The 19,345-nt window shown below is 37.9% G+C and overlaps 1 protein-coding gene across 2 annotated transcripts in view; it reads left to right on the forward strand.

Moving 5' to 3' along the window:
* Prkg1 (protein kinase cGMP-dependent 1) overlaps positions 1-19,345 on the forward strand; it is a 973,708-nt gene that overhangs the window by 569,216 nt on the left and 385,147 nt on the right. The gene's annotated exons all lie outside the window — the stretch shown is intronic.

Consider the following 19,345-nt stretch of genomic DNA (forward strand, 5'->3'; position numbering starts at 1 on the left):
ACATGGCCGCCCGGGCTTCACCATGGTAACCGGGAGCGTCGCCCTCCCGTGACGGCACGGGCCGTTTGATTTGCATTCCACTCCCCGGGAAACCGCCAACCGCCCGAGGCTCCTCCCGTAAGGAGGCCTGCCTGGGGGGCTGAGCGGGGGGTGGGTGGCTGCCTGGGCCGTGTTCTCTCTCTGGTCCTGGGGAGTCGAACTGGCTCTTAAGAAGTCACTTTCCGGGCTGTAAGGCCAAAAGTGTCTTCACTCCCAAGCAGAGAGCTCTTAAAATACCGGATGAGGTGTCTCCTTCCTAGAGAAGCTGGTGGAGGAAGAAGAGGGAGGAGAGCAGACCACAGCTGGGGGCCCGTGTAACCCCAGCTACTCAGGAGGACGTTAGGATGCTGTGTTCCAAAGGCAGCCAGGGCAGGAAACTTGACGAAACTGATCTCCAAATTACTAGAAAAATAAATAAATCAATAAAAAGCCAGATCTGGAGCTGTGGCTCGAGTGGCAGGAGTGCTAGCCTGGAGCATAAAAGCGGGGGACAGTACCAGACCTTGAGTGGAGTCCCAAGACATGCACCAGAAATTAAAAAGACAAACTGAAGCTTGAGCCGGCTGCTTGTTCACCTCCATCCTGGCGTGTCCTATAAATGATAAATAACCTGTCTAGACTTTTCTTCCCCCCCCTCCCATGTAGAAGCATCTATCATGCTGTATTCATAATTTCTTTGGTCATTTTCCCATTAAGGCCTGTGTGTGTGGGTGTATGCTGGTTGTGGGGTTGGAACTCAGGGCTCTTATCCCTGAGATTTTTGTGCTTAAGGCAAGTGCTCTACCACTTGATTCACAGCTCAACTTCCTGCTTTTTGGTGATTCCCTGGAGAGAAGAAAGAGTCTCCTGGGCTTGCTTTGAACTTTGATTCTCAGAGTTCAGCCTCCTGAACTCCTGGGATTACACTCATATAAACTGAGTAGCTCTCTTTATCGATGATAGGGTTTTTTTTTTTCTAAGTAATTGGGAGAAATAAAAGACTAAATAAATGATCGTGTGGAAATGCAAAGAAATCAAGATCTATATTTTTAAGGAAGGCTTTCTGGCAGAAACGGGATGTAGGGATTGGTGCTAATCCAACATATATCAACAGAACACAGAAAGGATGAAGCCAGGACAATCTGGAAATTGGGTCAGTAAGCAGTAGAATACATTGAAAGCTGTATACTTAAAGAGAAGTTTCGGGAAAATATATTGGAAGTTTTAAAGATCTAAAGCACAAGAACAAATGACGTGAAAATCAGTATTTTTTTTTCCTGGAATGTGAACCTAAAAGATTAATAGAGCATCAATTTTAACTGATTATTTCTCATGTTAATTTTGGAGCTTTTGTATATAACTTATCATCAACCGTGAAAGTTGTACTTAAGGAATTCTTTTTTGTGTCTTATTACTCATCTTCCTCCTCTGACTAAATGGTACCATTCACTTTTTACTGTATAGGGTCTGTATTTCTCCACTCCCTGGCATTGGCTCATCCTTCTCTTGTTGAGGATACTTTCTTTTCTGACTTCTTACACTAACTGCACTATATCTACACCCTCATCCTTCAGTGTTCACCTCTATGGCTTTCTCTCTAAACTCAGTATAATGATTTGGTGCCCACAATCTCCTATCTTCTATTGGACATGTTTATGAGATAAGTTTAGCCTCTCACCTGATAGCTAAAGGAACAAAGGCACAAGAAGTTGTGAATGTGCTCATGTTAACCAACAAATCAGGATTTGAACACATACCTTTTGACTTAAGAAATCAAGATGGAAAAGTTTTTACTCTACTAATGAATTACTCAATGGTACACATTTCCTAAATGGCAAAAATACAACCTACTTACCCTTTTTATTTCACAATTAATCCAATGATTATGGGTTACTAAAGCCTGGGCACAGTGCTCCTTGGCCTATTTCCTGAAGATTTTTGTGTGTTACTAATTATAACTTTGACATGGCAAACAGTGCTCTGGGAACAGATGGACTGTCCAGTAGAAAGACTGAAGCAAATGAGAAAATATTTTTCTTTTCAATTTTCAGTGCTATAATTCAATACCATAGGAAGATGTTTTTAAAGCATACAATTACACAAGTAATGAATGCCTTAAAATTTGTTTCTTTTGGAGCTGGGAGTTTGGCCTAGTGGTAAAGTGCTTGCCTAGCATGCATGAAGACATGGGTTCGATTCCTTGGTACCACATAAATAGAAAAAAAATATGGAAGTGGTGCTATGGCTCAAGTGGTAGAGCTCTAGCCTTGAGAGAAGTCCAAGGACAGTGCTCAGGCCCTGAGTTCAAGCCCCACAACCTGCAAAAAAAAATTTCTTTTGTTCGGATACTAGGGCTTGAACTCGGCCTAAGCACTGTCCCTTAGCTTTTCTGCTTAAGGATCTCTCTCTGTCACTTGAACCATACCTCACTTCTGAACTTTTGCTAGTAAATTGAAGATAACAATCTCACAGACTTTAGTGTCTGAGCTAGCTTTGAAATGCAATCCTCAGATCTAAGCTTCCTGGTTTCCTAGAATTATACGTATGAGCCATTGGCATCTGACTTCATTTCTCAGTCCCAATTTCTCAGCCCTCAAAATAAATCGACCCCCCAAATTAGTGTTTGCCTCCAAAATTAGTGTATTTAATTTGATATAAACAGAGTGAAGTTGTTAGACCTATGGTAAACCAATTCTCTTGGCAAGACCAATATCATCTGGTTTTGGGGAATATGCCACTTTAGGACTAGAATTTGACATCAAATAAAATATTCTTCATATGAAGAATTGTGTAATACAACCTCATTTCTTTTCTAATATGAAGATACTGGGATTTGGTGAAGACAAATGCCTATTGTGTCAGATGCTTGAGGATCAATCTGTAACAGAATCTTGATATTGAGATTTTTCTGTCTAAAGGATGTTTTCAGGCAATATTGTGAAGAGGGACTGAGCATGTAGTTGAGTGTCAGAGAAACTTGGATTAGCAGGAAATTGTGTTGCTTTGAACAAATTTGCTAAGCATGCTACTTCTGTTGCAATATCATTTAAATGCAAATATCTCTGGTTGTTGTATAGGATGCATATTTTATTTTTTTTGTTTTTCATTGCATGGTAATTTGCTATTCAGAATTGTAAGTAGAAGGGGACACAAGTCTTAATGCTATTTTGGTGTCTACATCTTCATTTTTATCATTGAAACAATTGGACTCAATGAACTAATGGTCCATTGTCAGATCACATTGCTTGACACCTGTACAGAGATAGGATTAAATGGTTAATAACTATTTTAACTTGTGGCAAAATGGCAACTTTGCATAGTAAGAAAATTTTACTAATCATCTTGGTGTTTACTAGATTATTATACTAAATCATGAAATTCTTTAAATAGCTCAAATTCCACTTATTTATATTAATTGGGTCTATGTGGATTTTGTGGCAAATGTAAGTACATCCACTACTGCATTGCTGTGTTGAATGCAGACTTATCTACCACTGCATTGGTCTAGAGAATACAGGTTTATCTGCTACTGTTCTTGTCTGGCACTCAGGATACTTATTTGAGCACAGAGCCCTGTTCACAATGTCATTAGAGCTACTGCTTTTGATGGAACTCTGGCAGACAAGACCATTTATTCAAACATGGGTAGGCATGACTAATTGAACAGGCACAGCTCCCTTCTTCTTGCTTTAGTCTGTCAGCCAAAAGAACACAGAAAAGGGAGGGAAGAAGCTTCATAGACTGTGGAAAAGTACAAGCCCCGAATCCAGATCTGAATAATAATAATAATAAACCTTGCTTAAAATGAACAACCTATGAATCTTTTTGGCTATAATTAGAATAATCTATTAGTCAAATTCACAAAAGTATCTGAACTACTGTTTGCATCATAAATTAAGATGGAATCTTTTCTGGGAGCTAAAAGAGGCCTTTCTCAAACACTTGACTGGGGGGCTCGATGTGTTCAAAGCAACTGCAAGCAAACCTAGGGTGACAGAATGTATTTTGAATTCATTAGCATGGTTGAATGATTTTTGAAAAACATTACTTCAGGAATGCCAGTTTAAATTTGCCACCTAACTCTACAATCCCCAGAGATGGAGTTATGCAACCACATAAAATCCAATGTCTCTAGGAATTTAGTGAAGCTCATTTTTGGAACAAAAATGTACGCATTTTGGAATGTGTGCAATAACCACAGTGTGGAACGGGAGTGGCGATGTTTTAATGTATTTTATCTCTAATAGTCCACAGACTCTGTATTAGTCTGTTAGAGCTGTTATAATAAAATATCATAAACTAGCCCGTTTAAGCAACATGGCTTGGGAGGCCAGAAATACAATATCAAAATTCCAATGAGTTTGTTTTCTGTGGAGGCCTCTCTCCTTGTCTTGCAGGTGTTTCTCTTCTGTGTGGATGCACCCCTAATACCACTTCCTCTTCCTGGGAGGACATGTACCCTGTTAGATTAGTACCTCACACTGAAGATCTCGTTTGAATTTAATTACCTCTTTAAAGGCCCCTTGTTCAATTAGAGTCATAAAACATGAATGTGAGTGCATACACAACTGAGTTCAAGACAACAAATTATGAAAACTATTAATGCAGTCATCCTCAAACATAGGGCTGGGTGATTGCTAGATATTCAAGACACTTTCCATCTCTCCCCTAACCTGCAGGTGTGTGTGTGTGTGTGTGTGTGTGTGTGTGTGTGTATGCATGAGTTGTGTGTGTGTTGTTCTTCCTCCAGTGCTCGTGTCTTTTCTACTTCCCTTTGTGCATTTGTGGTGAAATCTCTTGTATTGAAACACCAGATCTCTCTGGGGTTTCCTTTGTCCATTCCTTTCTCTCTTTTAAACATTTTTCTTTTCCAGAGAACCTAACTGCCCAGCTTTACTTTGAAGTCTTTCCAGGACTTGTTTTAGGAGGGAGAAGGGGAAGTGGACAGAGGTGATATGGGGACTACTTAACTCTTTTCCAGGATGAAGCAGGGCAGCATTTGTCTGGTACAGAGGAATCGCCCAGCCCCCAACCCCCTGTAGTGCCACATGTTAAATTCCTTACTTGTTTGGTCATGGCAAGGTCAGGACTGGGACTAAGAGGCTCTGGGCAGAGTCTATTACAAGGGACAGATTTTCAATTATTCTGTCCTTGGAGTCCTACTGATAACTCTCCTGGTAGATCCCAAATCCCAAAACTAGTTGTGTTATTATTGAAGAAACTAAAGGGTCATTTTGAGCTAGACAGTCATTTCCAGTATATCTTTAAAGTAATACTCTATAGATAAAATATAAAATAGTAAGAAAATATCCTACAGATAAACTATAATACAGTAAAAAAATTATGCCATAGGTACAATATAAAATAGTGAAAAATTGTCTAGCCACTAATTCTTCACCTTTAGGAAACACACAAAATCTACAGTATGCAATGCACGTTGAGGTGCATATACAATTTAAAATATCAGACCCTTTCATCCTTCACATAGAAGTTTAATAACACAATAATAAATGGTAACACTGCTTCAGTTTATTATCATCTTATTCATAATTGACTGGCATTTAGGTTGAAACAGCTGTATATACTTACTCACTAGGCAATACAAATCCAAGGATTTCCTCTGCTGGGTCTCCAGGTGTTTGTCAATTCACTTTTGTCTCAGCAGAACAAAAGGAATGCCTGCAGGAAAACAGGGAAGTGCAGATGACCTATTCCATAGGGGCACAGTCTTTTGTTAGCTCTGCAAATGGAATTGTATGTGTTAGTCCAAGCACCATGAGGGGTCAAGAAAAGAGAAGCTGATGCCTGTGGGGAGAGAAAAGAAAGTGCAAAACTTTCCCTGCACACATAAGCAAGTGTTTGCTGCCAAGATCCCAAGACTGGATAATTGTTGCAGGCATTTATGATCTGCAGCAGAACTTCTGCAGAGAGGCCAGGTTCCTAGAAATACTCCTGACAGCAGGTGTGTGCACACTGGAGGTGGATGAGGAAAATAAGGAAATGTGTGCATCTCCATTAGATGGAATCTGGCATGACACATGGCAGAATAGCAAGAGCCCAAGGAAAGAAAGCTTTAGGATATTATTATTATTTATTCAACTGAAACTTATTCAGCATTTATAAATACCTTTGACTATGCACTGTATAGAAGACTGGCACTGAGTTTACAATATAGAAATGTGAGTTGAACAATGACTCCTGCTTTTTCTTTTCGTTTTGCTGTGTGTGTGTGTGTGTGTGTGTGTGTGTGCTGATACTGGCACTTGAACACAGGGGTTGAACACTATCTCTTAGCTTTTCCACACAAGGTTGACACACTATCACTTGAGCCACAGCTCCACTTCTGGTTTTATGGTGGTTAATTGGGGATATGAGTCTTCAAATTTTCCTGCCTTGGCTGGCTTTGAACCACCATCTTCAGATCTCAGCCTTCCTAGTAGCTAGGATTGCAGGTGTGAGTCATCAGCTCCTGGCAAGGAAGTCTGACTTTCAGCACAAACTTTTCCTGTTGAACTTTTACTATGGATTTATAGTGTTCACATTCAGGTTTGGAGCTGAAGAACCGCTGTGCCTGTGAGGAGTTTTTGTTCTGTCAAACAAGATAGAGAATGCAGGATATGAGCAGAGTGCATTTCACATTTGTTTGATTTCCTTAGAGATATACAAAAAACAAAAGTATAGTAGCTGTTTATCCATTGACCTTCTTGCTGAGGTTGAAGATGAAACAGAATTGTTGCTTTATTACTGAGTTAAAGAACTGGTTCTTCTCTTTTATCAGGCTGCAGGCTATGTATTTAGATACCCCTGGGACAGGGATTATGAGTGATTACTGCATTCCACTGGAAGCCACATACCTGTGACAGTCCCTCCCTCCCTCCTATCTAAAAGCTGGGTGATGAGTGAAGGTGTCCTTTAAGATAGTTCCTTCTTGGCTTGCCATTGATTTGATGAGCAGCTTATTGCAATTTTCTGGCTGATCTTAAAACACACATAATTTTTTAAAGAACAATACTGATGTACAGGATAAATACATATATAACCAAGTTCATTACTTTGGCCAAAATATTACAAGTAAATCTGCATGTCACTTGTATTATAAGAAAATGAGATAGAACTGGGATTATTGGGTCCTCCTTTCGTTGAACATAAGTGCAGCATGCTAAGACTTTTTAATAACTAGATACAATGGAGATACCCTTTGGGGGTTTAGTTCCATGACAGATTGTATTCCTTGTGGGTATTATTCCCTCAATTGTCTTTTCCTACTCACATACTTCCTCCTGTATTTTTCCTTTTCTCTCTCTTGTTTCTGCAGTCTCTGTGCACTATCACTTTCAGGCCTCGGTTCACTTCCAGTATAAGTGTGTGGGCTGCCTTTCATCCAGGTAGGAAGAATAGTTCTCTAGGAAATCTCCTGAAGTCCCTTCTGTCTTTGAGTTTCCTCCTAGTGGCCCCTTCCCAGACAGCGCTGATTGTCTGCCTCAGAGATGCAGCAGGTTTTTTTTTTCCTGTATTGTCTACATCATTTAAGAAAAGACAGTATAATTTTTTCTGCACCTAAGAGGTAGTATTTTCATTGCTGATTGCAAGTAGATAAGATGGGTTATTTGAAAAGTGAAGACTTGAACGTATGAGAAGACTTGAAAGTCTGGAAATTATTGATGAAGAGAGAAATAAACATGTAATGGAAATTTTGCCACATTGGCAAAAGTTAGCAATAATGCTTAACAGCAATAAGTATATATTAGTTTCTTCTTTTTCTCTTTAAATAGTCATTGTATCTATAATAAGGCAAGAAAAAAATCTCTTTCCTTCACTCTTCTCAAATTTAAAACAAAAGACAGATTAATAAAGAGAAGTCACAAAAATCCATTCAATATAAAGTCGATGTGATATGGGTAGTTTTGTATAGAAATGGTACCCCATAGAAACAGGTAAACACTGAATGTTTTTAAAGTAAGCTAAAGGAAGAATGTACAGTGGTGGAAAACATGAAAGGAAGGGAAAAGCTTATGGTCTAATTGCAATGATCTGGGAAAAGTTAGCATAGTCTGTTCATTCAGGTTCTTTGTGATGTCATAATGTTTGGGGGTATCATTTCCTGCAAGTATAGAAAAAAAAAAATCCGGTCACAAGGTGTCTTGTAACCTGCCTTTCTAGAAGGTCAGATGATCCTTCCTCTATTTTGTGACTTGGTTGAAGGGAGAAAATTGAGGGGAAGGTGAAAGTGATCTTTGCATTTTCTTTGTTTTTCATGTTTTGTCTGTTTTCTGTAGTTCCTATATGATATTTTTCAGGGTGTTGTATTCTCAATTCTATCAACATTTGCATATTAACATTTATGCATAGTTTCTCCTAGCTACTCAGGAAGCTGAGATCTGAGGATCATAGTTAGAACATAGTTAGAAACCAGCCCAGCTAGGAAAATCCTTCAGATTCTTATCTCCAATTAGCCGTTACAAAGCTGGAAATAGAGCTGTGATTCAAGTGATAAGAGTGCCAATCTTGAGTAAAAAGATCAGGGTTAGCACTCAGACTCTATTTTTTTTTTTTTTTTTTGTGGATCATGGGGCTTGAACTCTGAGCCTGGGTGTTGTTCCTGAGCTCTTCAGGTCAAGGCTACCACCCTACCCTTGAGTCACAGTCCCACTTCCTGTTTTCTAGTAGTTAATCGGAGATAAGAGCCTCAAGTTCTTTAGGACTGGCTTTGAATCTCCATTCTCAGATCTCAGCCTCCTGAGTTGCTGGAATTACAGACATGCGCCACCACACCCAGCTAGCAATCAAACTCTTAATTAAAGCCTGACTATTGGTATAAAAAGTTAATATATATGTCTTGATGATCTTGATGCTTATTCATACTACAATTTGGAAAAGTAAGTTTATAGCAGGAATTATATAAATTAAGATGGTGTGTATGTGCGTGTGTGTGTGTGTGTGTGTGTGTGTGTGTGTGTGTGTTGTGTGCCCTAGGTCTTAAACTCAGGGCCTGGACAGCATTCTTGAGCTTTTGTGCTCAAGGCTAGTGCTCTACCACTTAGAGCCACAACATCATTTTTGGCTTTTTGGAAATTAATTGGAGATAGTCTCACAGCCCTTCCTGCCTGAACTAGCTTTGAACTGCAATCCTCAGATCTCAGCCTCTTTAGTAGCTATGATTATGGGTATGAACCCATAATCAAGGTACCTTTTGACTTCAAAACACTGCATTTTTATCCCCTTATGCCCTGAAAGAAACAAATGAATTGAAATGAGGAATATTAGAATAAAATGTGGCTCCGTATTTTAAGGGTTTTTACACATCGTTGCTATTTGACCCCTACAATAACTCTATGAGGATATTTTTTTTCTTTTTGTGCTTGTACTATGGCTTGACCTTAGAGTCTGAGTACTGTCAGTTAGCTTTTTCTCTTAAAGAGGACACCACATCCCTACTTTCAGTTTTTTGCTGGTTACTTGTAGATCAGAACTTCATGGACTTTCCTTTGAGGGCAGCCATCAAATCTTGATCCTCATATACCAGCCTTCTGAGTAGCTCTGAGCCACTGGCATCTGGATTTTCTTAATGAGCTTTATACTTTGATAGATTAGAAAATCAAGGCAAAGATAAACTAGCTAATTTATCCATAGTTACTATGGATAACTAGAATTTCTGCTAAAGGAAACAGTTAATTTCTAGAGGTTCTAAGTTATTTTCTGTACTTAGTGTGTTTTCTTATTTTTGCCCCACAGAGGAAAAAGTCTTATATTTTACCAGTAGGCAAGTTTTCAAATGTTTCTTGCCTTGTCAGATGCCTGTCAGTTTTGCACAGAAATGCAGCATGAAACTAACAGGAAGAAACTGTGAGAGCTATAGCCACATGACAGAATTGAAAAACCCTTGTGATGGTTTATTTTGTCATTGCTATTGTATAGCAATAAATCTACTGCCAGCTGCATAGGTGATTTAATAGACGCAATTTAGCTAATTCATTATTTTGCCAAGAAAATTCATTGTGTTGGATTCCTTCCTAATCTTTGGCGGCTGCTTACTTATAAAAACAGAGTGCCTAAAACCTGTAAATGATTTCACAGAGGGGAAGAGAGTTGGCTATTAATTTAGACTGTTTTACATGGAAACTGTCACTTCAGAGAAAGAAATATGCCTGGATGAAGATATATATAATTCTTTGGCAAAGAAAAATACTTAAATGACAAATTTTATGTTCAGAAGATATCAGTTACAAGTAGAGTATTAAAATGGATGTAGCAGGTTTTAGCTTTAAAGGTAGGGTAATAAAGCAGAGTGCTTGATAGAAATTTCAAGGTTATAAAGGTTTGTGTAATATAAGGGATTGTGCTCAGTGTATTAGTGTTGGGTACAACAGGGTGGCAATATTATTATGTAGTTTCCAGTGTCTCTTTAGAAACTAACGACAGCCAAATACTATTTAAGTCCCAAATGTTATTTAGATTTTAAAGAAAAAGAGCTACTTAAATCTAAGGGTCAAATGTGTTTGTTGTTCTCACTTCTTAGACTTATATTGATTATCAGACGGAGGCCCAACCGTCTCCTTCTAAAGAGGAAAATGGTGGACACAGACCCCATGCTTACACTTTGGCAGAGACAGAAGTTAACCTGTTACAGTGACCCAAACTGAAACTCAAAGTGCAAGCTCAAATACTAAAAAAGAAAAAGAAAAGATTCACGACTTTGCCAGGGCACACTGACTCAATATTGTAATCTTAGATCTTTGGGAAGTGAAGGATCATGGTTTGAGGCCAGCAAGGGGGAAAAAATAATAACAATTCTTCTGAATCAATGGCTGGTTCAGTTGTCATCTAGCACCTACTGAGACTTCAAACCGGCACCACCCAATAAATCATGACAAAACAAGGAGTTTAATATAAAGAAAAGGTGCACTGTTCAAAGAAATGGTGAGTGAATACATGACTGAGAGAAATATTTCCTGCTCCTCATTCAGGAAATGGAAGTTAAAGATTATTTTTAGGAGAAGGCTTATATGCACATTAACTTTAAAGATGTTCATTGAAAGAATAGGTATTTTTACATATAGGAACTCCCTTCCTACAGGTTGTCTAAGCCTGTCATTACAAACACAGGGGTTACAGACTCACATTTTCTGGACTTTTCAGGACACCAATATAGTTCCTATCCACCTCCCAAACCTCCTTTCTTCAGAGAGTGAGCCTCTACCTTGTGGAGAGTGAAAATTTCTCACCATAAGTGTTCTATTTGCAGTGAGATGAGCCCTCATTACTACTCTTCCTAGTGACATCATTTCTCTACTTCTTCCTACTACTAGCATGCTTTAATTATTGTCTGCTTCTTTTTCACTCATTTCTGTGTCCATTTCCAGCCCCAAGAAAATGAGAAAGAATTTTCTCTCTGCTTACACAAGCAATTATAACTTTAGTTAGATCATCAGGCAGAAACCTGACTTTTCTGGTTTCTGGTAATTATCCTGCAATATATATGAAAGGCTTCATATTGGCTTATAACAAAACAATATTCTCTGCCATGCTCAAAACCATGTCTCAAACCTAAGCCTAGATAACTGAATATCACCTACACCAAGGTTTCAGAGAGACTGGTAGTGTTCTGGGACCTTTTCAGTATTTTACTTAGGATGTCTCTTGGAAATGAGTATCTAGACCTGAAAAAGCCAGTATGTGCAGAGTGTATGTACAGATAAGCCTCTTGATTTCTGGGACCTTACTGTAAAATGACAGATTGAAATAAGTGTTTCATGTATTTCCATGAAATTGCTATCACTGGGTTGCCACAGTAACAGGACTATATGAACGATTAGAATTAGTATAGACGTAGCTGGTGAGTTGTTAATACTGAAAAATATGCATTATTCAACAAGCTGCTCTCTGTTATTACCTGTATAGTTTTTCTTCCTTAAAAGGACTTGTGTTGTTCTCTCCATTCCCTAGGAAGCATATTTAATGAGATAAAGCACACAGCATTGCTCCAGAAAAGCTGCCTGTGTTCTATTTTCCTATTAATATCCTCTATAAAATTGGAGGTGTTATATTCCTTGTTTGTTCCTTGTAAAATACCACTTGCAGTTAATAATGCAGGAAACTGCAAAACTGTAGCTCACAGATAATTCGTATGCTGTGCTACATAAGCAGCAACATGTAAATTCAGGGTTTCGAAAGTTATATTTCTTATTTGCTCCTACTGAGTAAGGGTTCAATGAGTGAAGAAAGATACCATTGCTTGCACAGACTTCTGTCTTATGTTTGTTTGTTTTCACAGCTATTCTATAATAGAAAAGAATAGGCTGAACAGAAGAGAAGAGTAAGATGTAGCTAAGTATGCTTCTGCTATTCAGTTTTGACCATTGCTCCTTTGGCAGCCTTAATTTGAGGGACACTGAACACATTCATTGGATTTTATATTTTGGTATTTGAAACACCATACCAGTAAATACTTGGGTAGGAACTGTGACACTGAAATGTTTATGTATGACTAAAAGTGTCTTTCTTTGACGAGCTTCTAGGTTTGAAGCAAAAAGACACATTGTTTCCCCTAATCATCCTTTGGTTAATTCGCATAAGACTTAATTACACCTACCTGATAGCCTAATTCTGAATTGACAGCTCCCTCCTAGAGCTGGAGATAGCTGCATTAATCCTGTCTCCACCCTTATGGAAACCTAAATAATAAGCAAGTACTACTAATAAAATAAGAACTTACAGAGCAAGAGAAATTCAGAGTACTACTTCTAAGTTAAAGCTTTCCAGAAGAACACAGTGTTAAGAAACTGAGTAAGACAATGAAGAGATCAAAAATATCCTAGGCGGAGAAATATGGTCACCTAAGACTAGAACTCTTTTACTGGGGAGGAAGTAGGAAGATCATGAATGTGATCCAGCCTGAGTTTAAAATGAGTTCAAGACTAGTGTGAGCTATATAGCATTTTGTGGCAAAACAAACAAGCAAAAAGTATTTTGGTTAGACAGAAAGGACTGTGCGGAAGGGCAGAGTCAAAGGCAGACCAGATAGTGCGTCTTGTCCACTTCAACATAAAAAGCTGGGAAAGACTCCACTCCCAGCCACTGGTAGGTAACAGCTACTATCCTCAAAAGGCTCAGATAAAAAGCAAATACTCTATTACCCGATTTCTTGTTTCTTTTCTGATGACTTCTTCAAAATAAAAGTAGGGTAGTTTTGTGACTAATATTGCTTTCTACCAAATATGAAAGTTCTCTTAGCACGAGGGACAAGAGGAGTGGCAAGTCAAGTTCTCTGAGGTTCTTGCAATGAATATGAAACCATCCTGCGTTTAGTATGCCTATATCTAAAATAGGGCAGAGTTTGATTTAAGGTTGCTGGGGGAACAGATGGGTATCTTTTCTTTCTACTCTCTTTATTTTTGTTCCTAGCTGTAGATGAGTTCTCACTGGCAGGGTAAAGGGTGGGTTTTCATCAGTGAGAGAAGACTATGGAGGCTAAGAGAAAACATTTTTCAAAGTTAATGAGGGGACACAGAGCAAGAAGTGCAGCTAATTATTTTTGAAAGCTAGTCACTCTGCTGATATAATACAAATGTGGCTTCTTGCTTAGCTACAGGCAAATCTCTAAATCAGAGCCTGAGATTTATGAGTCCTTAAGTAAGAAGGAAAATATCTTTAGAAATGAAAGAATAATGAGCCTGTGATAAACAGCATGGATAGAAAATTACAAGCTGTTATCTTTTAAAATTTAAGTCTTCAATGCATCTTGTCTTGATTATGATAGTGTTTTTCTAAACCATCTTCCCGTCTCAGCTCTCTCAGGCCTCTCCTTCATTCACTTGTTTATGTATACATTCATGAAGATTTATCATCTCCTTTGCTTTCTGTAGTGTTCTGAGAATAGTTGTGATGACATGGCAGTCCTGTTCTTACAGGGCTAACCTTTTTGATATGCTTATGGGATTCATTAGTCCAAGCAGTTTGACAGGTTTAAATAACTCCTAATTTCCAATTGTGATAGGTTACTTTAAAGCATGTGGTACAGACAGACTTCTCTAAAGCAGATATCTTTTAGGCTGTTAGCTGAAGGCAAAGAGCAGAGATCGGACTATTCCTAGCAAAGACTGCCTAGTGCAAAGTCCAGCGGTAGAGATGGGATTGGGGTAGCAGTAAATTTTAGAATAACCCTAGTAGTCTGAGCTATGGAGGCAGAGTAGGGAGTGGATGTCCTGAGATCAAGCCTCAGTGAAGGCAGGTTATACAGGCTTGTTTAGATGGGTTCGAGTTTGGACTTTAATCTTGGGGTGAACGATGGCCACTTGGGCAATCTAAGCAGACAAGTAGCAGAAAATTTATAGTTTAAAATTTATAGTTTAATTTATGGCATATAACAAGCATCCATGAACTCAGTATGATGCAATGAAATGATTAAATAAATATATATATACAAATAAATAGAGGCAAAGAGAAAAAATTTTCCATTGGTCCATTTTTAAAAATACATACTAGTTGTACACAGAGGTTTTGTTGTATGTTTTCACATTTGAGTATGAAGAAAAATTAAAAATTCAGCTCCTTTACCTCTCTCCTCAGTCCCCTCTCTGCTTCTTGTGGCAATGTCAGCAGGTTCTGTTGCTCTATATTCATATATTTCTATAAAATACTCCCACCATATCAACCTCTGATATCATCTCCTTTTGTCCTTTTCTTCCACCTGCTACCTTCACCCAAACATAACCTGTTTCACACTCCTGTCCTTTACTTTTTTAGAGCTAGATTCTACATTGGAGAGGGAACATACAATTATTTGACTTATTTCCTCATTTTGGCTTATTTCACTTAGTGAGTTTATCTCCAGCTCCATTATTTTACCTGCAAATTCCGTGTACTATATTATTTAAACTAAAGAGGAGCACTACACATATTTATTGTTGAATACCTGTTATAAGGCTCTTCTGGGGAAACCAAGACATGAAATCCTACAAATCGATGTGAAAAATCCATCTAAAAAGTCACATAATTAGCAAAAGACATCATAAACTCTAAGCCATGATCAAATTCTTTTTCTCATTCTTTTTCCTCACTCAGTAGTTGGATGAATCACTTAATACTCAATTTTGAGTTTGGATAAAAGACCAGATCTATTTTAATTATATGTTGCTTCTGCAGAGAAATGGTATTACTGAGATGTTACCTGATAAGGCTCTTTGATTAAACAATGGTTAGTAAAATACTTAACAATGAAGCTGGACAGGGTTTGTGACTTAAATTTAGTCATGTGCTTTTGAGCTCTAAATAACATCAAGCTTAGTGTGTTCCTGGCAGGTGAAAATTAGATTGGTAAGTCAAAGGGGTAGCAATAAAATAATATGAAATCCAAAAGTAGATTCTGTGAAATGTTCCTCAGAGACTCTGCCATTTGGCTTCCGATGCTAGGAATAGAGAAGTGTTGGGTTTGGTAAGTACTGTGTACATTTGTGTAATTCACCACAATCCATTGAGAAGCTGGCCTTGGATCCATTACTCCAGAAAGCCCAAAGTAAATTTTATGAGGCTTTCTTTAGTTTATGACTCCTGCCTCATCAGCTTACACCTACTACTAATTGAAGTAACGTATATTTTTCTATTTTGACCAGAGGCATTCTCTTATTTTCAGAATCCCCACCTATGAAATCTGCACTCTAAATGTCAACCATAGAAGCTTTACTGAATTTTCATTCTGTGACCATATAATTTGACATGATGCATTTTCTCCAGGAGCTGTTTCTGCCATTTCTTGAAGTGCAATTTAGCTCTAAGCATATATTTCTTCTTGCCTTGTCTTCTTCAGGGGAGGATTATACTTTACACTTTTCATGTCAGTACAAGTAATTATTAAATTATTCATGAAATAATTTTCATTTGTAGCTGTTTACCATTTAAAATTCTTTCTGGAAATTTTCCATATGACTTTTATTCGTAGATTTCAAACTGGTAATTTACCTGCTATTTTCAAGATAACGTGTCTGGTACTTTAACTTGCTTGGAGAATATAAAACACAATCTCTACCCTTAAGGAACTTACTGTATGATTGTATTTATCTTTATATTAATGCTTATGAGATATCTCTACTTTTATAAATATTTTATATGGAATAATTGCTTTGTTCTTTTTTTTTTTTTTTTTTTTTGGCCAGTCCTGGGCTTGAGCTCAGGGCCTGAGCACTAGCCTTGGACTTTCTCAGGCTAGAGCTCTGCCACTTGAGCCTCAGCACCACGTCCAGCTTTTTTTGTATGTATGTGGTACCAAGGAATCGAACCCGGGTCTTCACACATGCTAGGCAAGCACTTTAACCACTAGGCCAAACTCCCGGCCCCTTGCTTTGTTCTTTGTAATGAATTCACAACCTAGACGGAGTTGAGTTTGTTCTACAGTATAGTAACATTCAAAGAGGCCAAATGTCATATAGCAACAAACACACTTAAATTTATGTTACATCTGGCTCTGAGACATTTTTTGTGGCAAATTATAGATTGAAAATTATAAACCAGATGTTAATTTTCAGACTTGTACCTACATATGTATGGAGAAATGTGTATATTTATGTATATTTATATACATAATTTTTCTGTGTCTCTCTGTCTCTCTCTATACACATATATATACACACATATATATGGAGTAAGGAAAGCAGATATTTGTATCTATTTTTTATTGATATCTTAGATTATAAATTTATTAATAGAGTATATATTTTTTGTGGGTCCTGGGGCTTGAACTCAGCCTTGGGCACTCTCCCTTTAGACTAGGGCCCTACCTCTGAGCTTGGGCATTGTCCTTGAGCTCTTCAGCTCAAGGTTGCTGCCCTACCCTTGAGCCAAGCTCCACTTCCCATTTTCTAGAGGTTAATTGGAGATAAGCGTCTCAGGTCCTTTTGTGCCCAGGCTGGCTTTGAACCTTGATCCTCAGATCTCAGCCTCCTGAGTAGCTAGGATTACAGGCGTGAGCCACTGAGCCTATTAATAGAGTATTAAAACCTCACCCATTTGCTAAGGATTGCTTTAATGTTAGAACTCTATTTCACACAAAAGTAACTAGTTCCGTAGAAGTAAACAGACTCAGTTCCTTATACTTATTCGGTGTCTCACCAATGAAAAGATAAAGCATACGATTGAACACCACCATTTGATTTAGGAGCTGTGTCTTCTATGGAGGTAAGATTGCATTAGACTTTCATTCTTATTTTCTGCTTGCATGGAGAAAGGTATAAAAGCGAATTTGTTTAAATTGTATTTGACATTTGTCTTAAGTCATCACCATACCTATCTGACCTTCTCTCTAAAAGGAAGATTTTTTTTCAGATATTTGAATCCTGTTGAATTTATCTGAAGTTATCTGTAGTATTTGTAGTTGTCTGATAACTAGGCATACTTTTCATTTGAGCGTGTGTGTGTGTGTGTGTGTGCGCGCATGTGTGTCTAACAAAACCAGAATGACTTAAACCTGGGATTCTAAAGAAATTAATCTTCTGCTTTTCTAGCTTCTTAGAAATTCCTCTCAACACAGAATTCTCTTGAATTAATGTTTTATTTCATTTGATAACATTGGAATTTCTGTTACTGGAGTTAGGTCCAGACATTCCCAAATGAAAGTAGAGGCAACATCTCAAGCTATATCTCCAAATCTTAACTCATATATAAGGGCAGTAGTTTGTTAGGCTGGTAGCTAGCTATAAGATTTATGTAACCTAGCAGAGAAATTGTACTAGAATAAGTGACTGTTTAAGCCTGCATCAGTGCCTTTTGAAATTAATACCTTCATGGGCATTGATATATTTACTACATTGATGCCTAAAAGCACACTCATTAATATGCATATATTGATATAGTGGCTCAGTTTATATCTTAATACAAATGAAGTCTATGTGCCTCAGAGGTAAATGCTTCTGTCCAGATTTCTATAGGCAATGAAAATGCAGAGCCTAAATGCTAGCCTACTTTCTCTGATTCTTAAAAGTCTTGTCTTGATGAACAGCTGACTTTTGTCTTATTTCACCAATACTACCTTACAAGCTTAAAAATTAAAACACGTGAAAAAAAGTCACCTACATGAAAATTCCTCATCCTTATATAATAGAGTACCCTTCACCTGGGAAACTGTATAAAGCTAGAATGCTACTCATAGATTATTGAGAACTATGTTAAAGTTAAAATTTCTTTTTGCCCCCAGAAGAGAAAAAGTAGTAAATAATAGACTTTTTTGTTTCTATTTGAAATTCACTAGCTAAATTATAGCCAGTAATGCCTCACATAATTTTAAGAATGAACATCAAAAGAACGCTATTGCGGGGGCCGGAGCATAACCTAGTGGTAGAATGTTCACCTAGCATGCACAAAGCCCTGGGTTCAATTCCTCAAAACCACATACTCAGAAAAATCTAGAAGTGGTGCTGTGGCTCAAGTGGCAGGGTGCAAGCCTTGAGCAAAATGTGTCCAAGGCCAGTGCCCAGGCCCTGAGTTCAAGCTCCAGGACTAGCAAAAAACAAAACAAAACAAAACTTTATTGCAATCAGGCACTGGTAGTTTGCCTATAAGCTTCTCAGAATGTTAAGATACGAGGATGACAGTTCCAAGACAGCCTAGGCCAGAAACCCATAAGACTCTTACCTGACATTAAACACCCAAATCGAAAAGTAGACCATTAACTCAAGTAGTAGATCACTAGTCTTGAATAAATAAGAACTCAGCGACAGCACTCAGGCCCTGAGTACAAGCCCTAGGAGCAGCACAAAGAACTTTATTGCAGTTGGTACTTTTTCTAATGAGAATCATATTTCACAAATATACCCTCGATGCAAACAAAAAGAAGAGACTCATTTTGTTTTAGGTACATTGAAGAGAACTATCAAGTATGTGTTGATCTCACATTATCCTCTTTGCAACCAGCATGCCTTCGACATGGCCAACCCAAAGGATGATCTAATGATACATAAATGTGTGTGTGTGTGTGTGTGTGTGTGTGTGTGTGTGTGCGCGCGCGCGCGTACGTGTGCAGATTACACAAGAATCTGGAGGTGAATGGTTACAGTGTCAGGAGTTAAAACAATGAAGGGAAAGGAAAAATGATCTATAACATCAATTACTGTGTAAAATGTACTTGTACAACTAACTTTATGGACTCACCTTTAAGCAACTATTACTCCAATTACTGAATAGATTCACGTCATAGTCTCTTTCTCTGGTTGAAGATGCTAATGAAATTTTAAGCACAGGAAAGGAGTGGCTTACTGTTGGCAACTGAGAAGGGGAAAATAATTCAGTGATTTAGTAACCATTAAATTATAGGTCAGATATAAATTTCAGATGTTGTAAGATC

The sequence above is a fragment of the Megascapheus bottae genome, chromosome 15 (genome assembly GCF_031878675.1).
Source record: "Megascapheus bottae isolate mThoBot1 chromosome 15, mThoBot2.hap1, whole genome shotgun sequence".
Lineage (NCBI taxonomy): Eukaryota > Metazoa > Chordata > Mammalia > Rodentia > Geomyidae > Megascapheus > Megascapheus bottae.